The sequence below is a fragment of the Leptinotarsa decemlineata genome, unplaced genomic scaffold (genome assembly GCF_025532065.1).
Source record: "Leptinotarsa decemlineata unplaced genomic scaffold, Ldec_3_MD MMD2_tig00001393_RagTag_RagTag, whole genome shotgun sequence".
Taxonomy (NCBI): domain Eukaryota; kingdom Metazoa; phylum Arthropoda; class Insecta; order Coleoptera; family Chrysomelidae; genus Leptinotarsa; species Leptinotarsa decemlineata.
In genome coordinates this window covers 14324013-14336775 of record NW_027412562.1, presented here as the reverse complement: position 1 = coordinate 14336775, position 12763 = coordinate 14324013, and the positions used below count along the sequence as shown (strand labels likewise).

The following is a 12763-nucleotide window of genomic DNA, read 5'->3' as shown; positions in this document are numbered from 1 at the left end:
TGTGATGATGCAACTATTATTAGTGAAGTTTGTGCCCTCTCGGCATCGTCTCCGTTTTCTTCTCTGTCGAAGAATTCTGCATTCGTTTCTCTTCCATATGATGTGCTGCGCTTCGAGATCCAACTATCATTAACAAAGATGTTGCTTAGTGTTACTCTGACATACTGCGCCATCTTCGTTTTTTCTCTGTCGATGAATTTTGCATTTCTTTTCCTTTCATTTGACGTGCTGTACGTGACGATTCGACAATTATTAACGAACATGTGGCTTTGTGCCCTTCTGACATGTTGCGTCAGATTCGCTTTTTCTCTGTCGATGAATTCTGCATTCGTTTCCCTTTCATTTGATGTGCTGCACGTTGAGATTCAGCAATCATTAATGAAGATGTGGGTTAGTGCCCTTCTGACATGTTGCACCATATTTGTTTTTTCGTCATAGATGAATTCTGCAATTCTTCTTATTTCATTTGACATGATGTACGTGACGATCCAAAGTTTTTTCAATGATTCTCTTTGCAATTCTTCCTATGCTGTTTCACAGTAGCCACTCGAAATTATATTTTTTATAGTCTACACATTAAATCATTTGAAATGAGTACCCACATCGACCTGTTGCGACTAGTATAGCGAAAATAGGTAATGAGGTCCTTATGGCTTCGTAAAATGAATAATTATGTTTTTTGACATCTGAACGAATCCATTGATGTCAAAATCATCGGACGACTGGAAGTGAAAATCCGGAAGTAACCTTCTCACCCTAAGGAATCCAAAAATACCATATGTTTCAGTATACGATGATTTTTCAATTTGTATTTCAACAAATTATGTGTTTTGAATAAAACTTCTGCAATTACATTACACTCGTAGTTGTTCATAACCCAACAACTTACAAATTCAAATATCTTCTATGATTCTCTTCAAATGTGCAATTGTTTCGATGCTGTTTCACATTGGACGCTGTATATTATAATTTTCATAATCTACAAATGAAATCATTTGAAATGAGTACCCACATCGGTCTGTTGCTGCTAGTATAATGAAAATAGGTTATACGGTCCTTTTGACTTCGTAAAATGATTAACTATGTTTTTTGACATCTGAACGAATCCGTTGATGTCAAAATCATCGGAATCGGACGACCGGAAGTGGAAACCGGAAGTGACCTTTTTTGACGGATTTGAAACCTTCTCACCCTAACGAATCCAAATATATCATATGTTTCAGTGTACAATTTTTTTTTCATTTTCTTTGTCAATGAATTCTGCGTTTGGATCAAGCTTCTTCAATTGGAATGAACTTATAGTTGTTGATAACCCAACATTTTTCAATTCCAAGTTTGTTCAATGATTTTTGTTGAATTTGCAATTCTTCCTATGCTATTTCACATTAGGCGTTGGATATTATATTCGTTACGCAATCTTTGTTTTTTCTTTGTCGACATGTTTGTTTCTTAAATGATGTATTATGAAACGCCCTGTATACACATTAATATCATATTTTAAACCGACATGTTTTTTCCTTAAATGATATATTTTGACGCACCCTGTACACTTCGACGTCATATTTGTTTTTCAATGATGTATTTTGAGATACCTTGTACACATTGAGGGATCGCACATTGAAAACTTACAGCCTCGTGGAACTGTTATGTTTTTTCTTAAATGATGTATGTTGACGCACCCTGTACACTTCGACGCCATGTTTGTTTTCAATGATGTATTTTGAGATACCTTGTAACATTGAGGGATCACACTTTGAAACGATACAGCCTCATTAATCTGTAATGTTTTTTCTTAAATCTGATTTATTATTATTAATATATCACTTTCGCGCATTCAATTTTCATCGAGTCGTTCACGATCAATTACAAAACCGGCAACGCTACATTGCCCCATAAACAACGATAAATTTTACAACCGGCAACGCCGAACCTGTCATGCTGGCATGTATTGACATTTGACAGATGCAGTCTTACGAGACTAGTGTTTACAGTGTCCTTTTTCAACCAATACATAGTTCAGCTTTCGACTCAGGTGATTCTGTGTGTTCTATAACTTTTATTGTTTTCATATACTTTTGTATCGATGAATCGAGCGCTTATCTTTGTGTGGTTACTGATAACAGGACATGAAAACAATTCCGTAGGATAAATTATTCAAATGAATATCTCAAAATCCTATACGCAAAGCCACGTAAATTCATACGGAACACCATGGGGGCCCCCAATTGCAGCACCGTGCGTTGCCCCCTCATCTTCACCTAGTCCTCGGAGTCCCCCTCTGTCAGATGTACCATCCTACGTCGACATTTGACAGATGCCCCATTTACCGATCCGTATTGACAGAAGAAGCCATTTACCGTCCCACGGAGCCCCCTCTGTCAGATGTACCGTCCGACGCCTTCCAATAGATAGTTCAGCTAGTGACTCATAGGTGGCGCCAGGGTGGTGTTCTCGCGACGATGTGTCTGGGTCACGTGACAATTTGGAGCGCTCTGATTGGTCGCAGGATCCGAAATTGCCAGAATAAACCTCCATTAGAAAATACATGAGGTTTTGATTTGGAAGCCCTGCTGTCTGATTACTTAATTCAGTTTGAAAAAGTGTGTTTGTTTGTAGATGATGCAATTATGGAACAAAAGGGACATATTTTGGTGCAAGTGTGATCAGAGACATCCAGTGTTCATTGAGTTACTTACAGAACAGCAGATGTATCTGATCACACTTGCACCAGAATAGTTCCCTTTTGTTCCATAGTTTTATCATCTACAAACACACACTTTTTCAAACTGAATTACATGACAGCTGACATTGTCAATTGTTTTGTGTCTCTCTCTCTTTGTTTTTCAACCACATGGCTTTTACCGGTAATCCATAATTTTGAAACAAATAATAATTTTTAGTAAATTTTAATTCAATATTCTCCGTTGTATGCAGTGAGGAGTCAACCTCTTTCAATTTAATGGCTTGTTTATTGTATTGACATGTTTCAATTGTTTAAATTTAACATTCTTTTCGACACCGTCAACCTCACTAACAGTAAGTTGTGACCTTTCATATTAATAATTTTTATATTGTATCACCATCATATGAATTTTGTAGCTTCTCCCTGAAGATGATTATACATTTTATCGAAATATTGGAATAACTTGTGTTATAAGGATGGAACGCCGTTTTACTTTATATTGTCACAAATATTCATTCCCCAATTTATTCAACTAACAATGTATTTGTTTGAATTTAATTGATTCATGCATTTGTTCGACACATTGAAAACGATTGTTCGCAAAATTTCTTGTATTTCAAATGACACTTGATTTGAAATGTTACATGAATTAATCACAAAATGCCAATAGAAAGTAAAACGGCGTGCCACGCCGTTTCACTTTTTATTAATATTCCCTTGAAATGAGCTGGATTATTTTGTTTGTTGAATTTCAGTGATACATGAATTGAATTGATTGTGGATAATTTTCATTTGGCGTTGACATCGGGCGTATTTTTGGGGAACTACTCAACTGCATGGCGTTAGTCATAGTATGATAATAATCCGTTCGACCGCAGCGACGAATAAAAATTATCAACAATCAATTTAATTCATGTATCACCTGAATGCAACAGTGAAAACAGTTCATTTCTACAAAATACCAATTATTAATATTTCTTTGAAATGAGCTGAATTGTTTTGTTTGTTGAATTTCAGTGATTCATGAATTTAATTGATTGTTGATAATTTTCATTTGGCGCCACGGTTGAACGGCGTTTCTTCGTACTATAAATGAACTAGCATGTTGCCATTTGTAACATTTGAAGTTCTTAATAAATTCGCTCGATACCAGCGCTGAATTAAAATTATCAACAATCGTTTCAAATGTATCTTTCAAATACAACAATATTTTGAAATCATCAAAAAATTTAATTCTTTGTCAGAAATTAGCTTTTCAAAAAGATGATGAAATAAAATGATACTTGCTTGAGAATGTTTCGCACAAAAGTTGTAACCAAATTTTAAATTGAATACATTGAAGTGAATATTGGAAATATTCAACATTTTCAATAAAATTGAAATATAACAATCTTTATGATTCATAGAAGGATATTTAGTATGGAAAGTTAATTTGCTATATTTTCAGACAAATGAGAGTCTATTTTTATTACCAGCAAATGGGAAAACTTTGACAGTTATTCAAATATATTCATTGAAATTTCATTCCCAAACTTACTTTCAGAAAGTGAATTTGAAGTTTCAATATAGTCCAACACATATAAATACTAACATTTTATTCAAGGGTCAAAATTTTATGTGGAATTGAAACGTATGTTAAATTTACTCGAATAATACATTCCATTGTCTATTGAATAAAAATGTTTGTTCATTGCTGAGTTGAACTATATGTATAAAGATTATCAGTAAACCCAACAATATTATTCCAACAAGCTATATAGTATGATATTTGCTATTTGGTATGGTAAGGAACACATAGCACACTCAAAATATGGAAGACCTGAAAAATCAGCAGTCTCCCATCATATTTTGCAACAAAACCATTCCATAGACTTCAGTTCACTAAGATTAGTTAGACAAGTTAACAACAACAGAAAACTAGACACCTATGAGAGTGTGGAAATGAGTAAACACAATAATATTATGAATAACGATGACGGACCTATACCAAATAGCATGTATGGAATGTATGGTTCTTCAGCTTCCTGAGAGTGGCCGTCGATGGATATCTCTCGAATACTTTCACCATCAAAGCTGGTGTCCTTTAGGGATCCATATATATCAACTACTTATTGAAAGAAACCAAGAATCCAACAAATTGCTTTGCTGACGGCAGCACACTGTGTCATTTGATTTGGATTCCAGGACTTCGGCTACGGAGGCAAATCTTCACCGGCAGGAGGAGGTTGCATATCTCAAGGCATATCTCAATTCAATTCCACAAACACCCAGGCATCGGTTTTCTCCAAGAAGATGAATATCTCCGAACCAGATATAATGATGTCTGCTCATATATTCCCGTTTTTGCTTCGATAAGTGTGTTGGGGTTTAAAATGGACACAAATATGTCTTGTCACAATCATGTTGGAATTGCAAAGGCTGCTTCTCAAAAGCTTGGAACACTGTTCCGAACCAGAAAACTGTACACATGTCATGAAGCTCAGATCAGACCTTCTTTGGAGTATTGTTCTCATGTATGGAGCTCTGTTTGAAAAAATCTGTTTAAAATCTGTTTTTCCGTTAATCAGCTGTCGCAGCCATTCGAACGATTACTCTGAGAAGTTGAAGAACTTCTGCGAGCTAAGGATTAACGAGGTATTTCCTTTTAACGTGTGATTCCTAACACGGTTGCAGAATCATCCCAGCTTCAACCAGATACATTATCTCGAGAAAAAAATCTGGTCGAGGCAGGAATCGAACCCACGGTCTTCCGATCGTGAGTCGGGCGCACTACCACCGCGGTCAATTCCTCCAAACATATCCTGAAGTTGCCGGATTCAATCCAGAAAAGAGTCATTCGCCTGATTGGAGACGCAAACATCACGTGCAACCTTAATAGCCTGTAACATCGAGGAAAGGTTAGAGATTTGTCTCTCTTCTATAGATAGTTTCACGGCAAGTGTTCGAATAACTTGGCACATTCGATTCCACCAAGAGTGGTACATATAAAAAATTCGCGACTGACTGTGGGTGCTCATCATTTTGAGGTACTTATAGATTTTGATGCCTTGAATCCATGCTATTGTTTGATGATTATATCATTCATATATGAATTGAGTCTGTTGAGATAGCTATATTCGAGAACTTTTGAGAAAATAGAAGGAATAGTAGTATATCAGTAGTTATTGATGTTTTTTGATCACCACGTTTGAAAACTGGAAGCACTATATCAGTTCCCAGATAATATGAATAGTTGCCATTATAAAACGATAATTAATTAAACATGTCAATAGATGAAGTCGACCCGGAGTGCCAATTAATTTGTATTGTTGTTTTTAACAATAAAAATTCATCATTATAGATGATATGAAATAAATAACCTTCAACAAGAACTGAGAAACTTCATCAAATCCAGCTGATTTTCAATTTTTCATTTCACGAATTAGGAGTTCACCTAGTTCAGTTGGAGTATAGGGATGTGAAAGTGAATTTGTTTGCAATTTGTTGATGTTATTATTTGAAATGTCAGGAGTATGAGGAATCCTAGAGATAACATCTTTTGGGGCATTCATTAGAAGTGGCAAATAAAACATATTTGCTACTTCTAATGAATTTTTTATCAAGTTTCGTTCATTCATTAATGTTATATTATTCGCCTAACCATTATTATTTATGAAGTCTTCAAGGAGTTTCCAGGCACCTTTGGTGTGATTATCTGAGAAAGCGGTAATATTTTGGTAGAATTATTTAAGTTCTTCATGTTCTTTTCTTATTGTAATAATTATGTAATTGCAACATGATTCATGTTGCCATCAAAGTGTCGAAAGTCCTCGCACAACTGAATTATCGATCTGACTGAACAAATCACGAAAAGTGTCTGCTCAGTGAGCAAGTGTGAAACGCCTACTACTGGGTGACTGGCTGAATTTTCTGATCTTGGAATGACCTTCAGGGAATCATCGTGCATTTTTTCACCGCTGGCTTCTATTGCGGACTGAACGCTCAGATAGACTGAGACATTAGCTCAATTTTCTTATGAAAAGCATTTTGTTACCCACCCCAGCTCGATGTCGAGGACAAATTCCTATGTCGAAGTCAAATTTCATGTTCACGGTTAGATAACGTGCTCATAGCTCGAAGTAGTATATGGTCTCCAAAATAATACGACGTTCACATAGGTCAAGGTCGTGGGGCGTCTTTTACAGTCAAAGTCGAGTGGTGGGGGGAAGTTCAGAACCATCATTAGCACCCTACTCTTGTGCCACATACAAGTTTTGCAACAAGATTAATTTGCTGTACACGGAACTAAAATATTTTGTAGTTGTCTTTTCCAATATATTCAAGGGGGGTATTTGTAGCAGAAACATATCATATAATTTCACCCAGGGCTTGAATTTTTTCAAGATAAACAAGCACTACAAAAAATCCCTAAAATCTGCTCTGAGAGCGGTGTCTGTGCGGAAGTAGCGATTCACATTAGATTTGAATCGCTGGAGATCAAATCAATTTGGTAAAACGTTCTCAAGCAGTTTATTCGATATAAACGCAGTTCTCCAAATGGTAGAGTTCCTAAGCAGTGAAATCTGAGGTGTACCGAGTTGAACCTCAAAACGACGACGAGTAGCCAGAGTACATCGCGTATTTCTGAAATGTACCGCTCTTGGCGGAATCAAATGTGCCAAGTCACTTGAACAATTCCCGTGAAAGTATCTATAGAAGAGAAGACAAATCTTCAACCTTTCTTCGATGTTCCAGACTATCAAGGTTGCAAATGATGTTCGCGTCTCCAAACAGACGGATGGCTCTTTTCTGGATGGAATTCAGCAGCTTCAGGGTAAGCATAGGGGCGCATGAGAACAATACTCCAAATAAAGTCTGATCTGGGAATTAGGAAGCATCAAAAGTTGCTGAGGTGTGTACAGTTTTCTGAACGAACGAATTATCCAATGAAATTGTTGTGTTGTCATTCGTAGCACATTTTCTGGATGTCTTTAACCGAACAAAAAATATGCCAACACAGAAGATTTTATAAGTTCAATTTTTTGATGTGTAGTCATTGAATTATTTTCTAGACGCAATCAAAGATTTATTAAAAAATCATGGGTCGAATATTCTTGCATTATTTATTATAAATATGAAATAATTTCTCCCAGTGTCGTATACAGTCTTAAATCGAAACAGATTATAAGTGAATGTAGTAGCTTTGAGAATACTCGTTATATTTAGAACGACAAACGTGAGATACATTCAGTGAGGAGTGTAGAAAGAGCTGTCGTTGAGAGAACTAATAACAATTCATATATCGTTTGTAGAGCAATACAATAGTTACAGAAGATTCTTCAACACTCATCCCAATTTTTTAAGAAGTATTCTGTTGATTAATGGTATGGTATATTATTATCACCAATATTTAATAATTATCATATTCATACACTGGTTTAAAAATGATAGTTGTTGCCGACTGATGTTTCATCCATTTCTAGTCTTCATGTAGGCTGTTATGGCAAACACCTGTCAGATCAGCTACTCTCCTTTCTAGTGCAATGACGTGTATTGAGTTATATCAAAAAAAATATTGTGCAATGTTCCTCAGAGAACACGAATCAAGTTACAAAGTCATCCTAGCTAAAACCAAGTGGCAGAATTTTGTTTCGATACGGGCAGGGTACTGATCATCGGCAGGCAAATCTGGCATCTATTTGTGCAATGCTCTTCGAAGAACGCACTTTTGCAGAGGTACTTGTGAGAAAGCAATAAGTGTTATTTTTTTTTAGTTAAGAATGATCGTCTGCACACATAAATATTTCAATGTTGTTGCATCTCAAGAGGACCAGCTGGGTTGGACAAACAGTCCAAATTGTTTCATTCTTCAGAAACTCTTCGACACGTTTTCCGAAATTTATTTGATTTCATACGTTTCATATTATAAGTATGCGAAAATATTTCATTTTATCCAGTTCTGAGCTAAGTTGCAAGTTCCTTTAACTCCACGGTGACTTATTTTCAAATCGATGGCAAAATTTGAACCAATCAGACAAGGAGCTAGAAATTCAAAGCGTTACATGATATTCTACATTATTACGAAACACCCATTAAATTTTCCATTGAATTTGTTTTACTGTAGAATAATTTATATCTGTTATTTACTTATTGAGCAGTGTATGAAATGTTAAATGTTGGCGAATGATTATGGTTTCGGAGAAGTCCTAAAAAAATGAAACTGTGACACAAACATAAAAGGTTCCGACAAGAGTGAAACTAGTGGTTTAAGCTATAGTGTGACCATACGAGCTCACATCATACAAAATTACTAAAGTTTTATTGAAATCCTAATGTGTCAGAACATGGACTATTCGTTTTCATGGTGGATTTCTCGTCCAATTTAATTTAATTTGTGAGCTAGCTTCAGTGCATCCCAATACACGAAATAATTGTTGCTCTACAACAAAACTTAACTTTGTATCCCATTTTCGTCGCCAGTTATTGTATATTTTGTGAAAATATGAATACACATGGGTTGAACTGGAAAAAGTTTTTGTTTAAAGAATGTAAACTTTCAAGTCGGTGATAACTGTGTGAAAGCCATTTTCTGTTTTTTTTGCCGTAGTCTGCAGGTTTTTATACCTGGCGTTTCGTCTACTACTGCGGTGGATACTATCAAAGACGATGTGGTAACGGTCGCAGTGCCCAAGTTGTTCTCGTCGTTCCAACGATGCTCTGGTTTATTATTATTATCAGTGGGAGTAGCTTGGTTTCTCTTAGTTGTATTACCTGACCTTGTAAGTACTGTTTGGAACCCTTGGTGTAGTAATGAATATTACTGGAGTTTTTTCCCAACACCAAACCTTTATTTTAACACCTCGACACGTGTTTCGATCACCAAGTGATCATCTTCAAGAGGAAGATCAGCTCCAAACCATTATTGTAACATCTAGACACGTGTTTCGATCACCAAATGATCATCTTTGAAAGAAAGATCAAACAAATTCATCTCTTGGAGAGGACGATCAGTTTGATCTATACGTGTGATCGACACGTGCTTCGATCACCAAGTGATCATCTTCAAGAGGGAGATCGTACTGATCTTTCTCTTGAAGATGATCACTTGGTGATCGAAACACGTGTCGAGGTGATAATATAATAGTTTGTTCATTACCTGACCTTGTTGGTGAACATGTAAGGATAGGTAGCTTGATTTCATTGATGTTAATTGCCTGTTATTTTCTACTGAAATTATTCATGTGTTTTTGGATTTCTATGGCCTATATAATTTTATACACAATAGTGATTTACATAATAAAGTAATTTTGAAATTCATTGAGTATTGCTGTATCTTTGAATGAGACAATGTGAGTGCTTTCTTTGTTGAGAGCATGTTGGGTTACAGCTGATTCATCGGTTTGTCCGATTCGACAATTTCTCTTCTGTTCAGAGAGCGGGTTTCCTACTTGTTGTCGAGGTTCCTATGTAGACTGGTTGTTTTGACCCACGATTGTTTGATACCATGAGTATGAATGCTCAATGCACACAAGAATTACTATAACTCTTGTGAAAAGATAGGATGAGAAAAATAACTAGCCTAAATACTAAAAAATTAAGATTCACTTGAAAAACATAATAACCACGACAGTAAGATTTTGAGACCGAATACTGGTCCTTAGCTGACCTTAGACTCTGACTGATAGTTTTTGTTTGCCTAAATATTGGTTTCACGTCGTGTTTCTCCCAACATTTCCAAATAGGGCAGGAAAGCATTTTTCTCTACCAGCCTAGTTTGGGTTACTTTGACGATTTCTCTCGTGGGTCGTATGGCTCGCTTGAATCCTCCTTTACTTTACTGTACCCATTTCTATTTTTTAGGTAATTGCCTTCCTCAACGTGTTACATTCGTGTTTTTGCCTGCAACTTCATATCGTTTACAATTTTCCATTTTCCAAAGAATAGTCGAACATAAGAGTTTGTTTGAGATGAAACTACTAATACTACATTTGCAAACTATCTTTTAGTAGGGAAGATGATTGAAAATCTTAGAAATATCCACTGGAATATACGGACCCTGCGAGATTCATCTCGCAGAAACAAGTAAACGACCCTTTGAGAATAAGTTCACATTTGAACTTGCGAATGAAGTGAAAATTAATCCAAATCCTGGTAGTTTCAAATGAGAAACATATTCTAATTGTTGTAAACATCAAGTATTCCGGCATAAGTCGGTGAAGACTAGGAAAATCCCTTTGTAACTGGAAATCTATTGTGTGAAGGAAATAACTGAGGAGTCTCCATTGTAAACCGAGAACTGTTACTGACTTCTCTGTATGTTGACCTATTCAGAGTTGCAAGACGTCTTTTCAAACTTCTCGAGACTACCTTACTACTAGTTATAGACTGGCTTTTCATAGATATGAAAGTTCTGCAAACAGAAACAGCGGTACATATTATGTGACAAATTCAAGGCGCATAATTGGGATTCCAGGAGTAAGAAGAGATGAGAATTTGTAATGTACCAAAGTTGTGCATTGCGTATATGATTCAGTTATGGTAATGAATACGGCAGTCAGGAATTGGTTGAACGCAGAAAGTGTCACCAACCCAGTTTACAAATTGCACTGTTGAATTCACTACTTCATGAGAAATTCAATCAACTTAAAAATATTGATATTGAACACGGTGTTAAACAATACTCAGGAATTTCAATTCAGCTTCGATATACTCGAAATGAAAGTAGTTATCAAAAAGTTACAAACTTGATTCAATCAATTTTGTAAATTTCAATATTCAACTGTCAACTTCAAAATCATTCAAAAATAAATGAATATGATTTTGATTTGAAAGGGTTATATTTTTAGGAGTGATTAATTTTTTGGGAAAGAAAGTTTTTGGCTTTCTACTACTCCATCTGATACAAAAAAATGGATGAGAGAATCTTCCAAAGAAAGGAAGGATTAATCAATTTGAAAATATGTAACTCTATACATGGATGTGTAGATCATGCAAAGAAGTAACTTTCAGACACAAACTGAAAGAAAGTCCTCCTGAAACAGCTACTTTCATATAAACATTGAATTACACGAAAGAAAAAAATTCTTTCGAAACAAATACTTCTATATGAACACTGAATTATACAGAAGATACTTTTCTTTATTCAGTTTGTATATCGAATATTTGTGGAGGAATAAGAATCAGATATCATTCACATGTAGAACTCATGTGAATCTATGGCAGGCACTTTTCCTGTTTTTTTTCACTTTTTTCTATAGACTTCTACGATAGGTTGTATTAGATTATGGTTATTTTCCATTAACAATTAATTTAATCTTCATTTTTTTATTTTGAATTCGAATTTTCCAAAGTTGCAGTATAATAACAAAGAAAGATGATTTTAATTGTAATGACTCTTCTAGAAAAATGGAGGAGTAGGAAGCCCCAGGTGATGTATGATTTCTGCTGAATATAGTTCTCAAAGGCATTTTCATTTATTTTCATCAGTTCCAGGCACGATTGTATCCTCTAAGAAAGTTTTTCCACATTTGTTTTGTCAAGTAAATCCAATTACACATGTGTTCGCCAAATATTTATCTAATATTCGATATTCCTTTCAACACTTCATTTCCTTCGAATCAGTTCCAATGCATGAAAACACATCGTTTCGTCAGCAATCAGACTTCAACTTGAATGTTCACTCTGAAAATCATCTTTCATATCAGGAACTCCGATCATCAGATATAACATGCTTTCATCGTCTACCTTTGTAATTTGAATGACGGGGTTCGAAATTAGACATGCCAATAATTTCACATTCAATGTTTTGGATCTCTGGATGACATGAAAATCATTAGCATATCGCTCGTCAGCTTTGGGAGTCGAAGCATGAAAAATATCGGGGAGAGAGTGCGAATTTGCATGTTTTTGAAATCATTGTCATTCAAAAATGAAAATGGGATCAAAATATTATTTCGTAAGAAAGCTCAAAATGAAAATATTTCTGGTAATAAAAGAATTGTAAAATTCAAATGTATTTTGATAATCAAAATATCGAATGAAAGATTGATGCTTCTACCATCACATTCTTGAGCTGATATGTATATGAACATGAATATTTCA

General features: G+C 35.3%; 1 protein-coding gene across 1 annotated transcript in view; it reads left to right on the top strand.

The window, feature by feature from the left end:
- The window catches only part of LOC111505295 (nephrin), a 1173166-nt gene that overhangs the window by 59294 nt on the left and 1101109 nt on the right, over positions 1-12763 (top strand). The gene's annotated exons all lie outside the window — the stretch shown is intronic.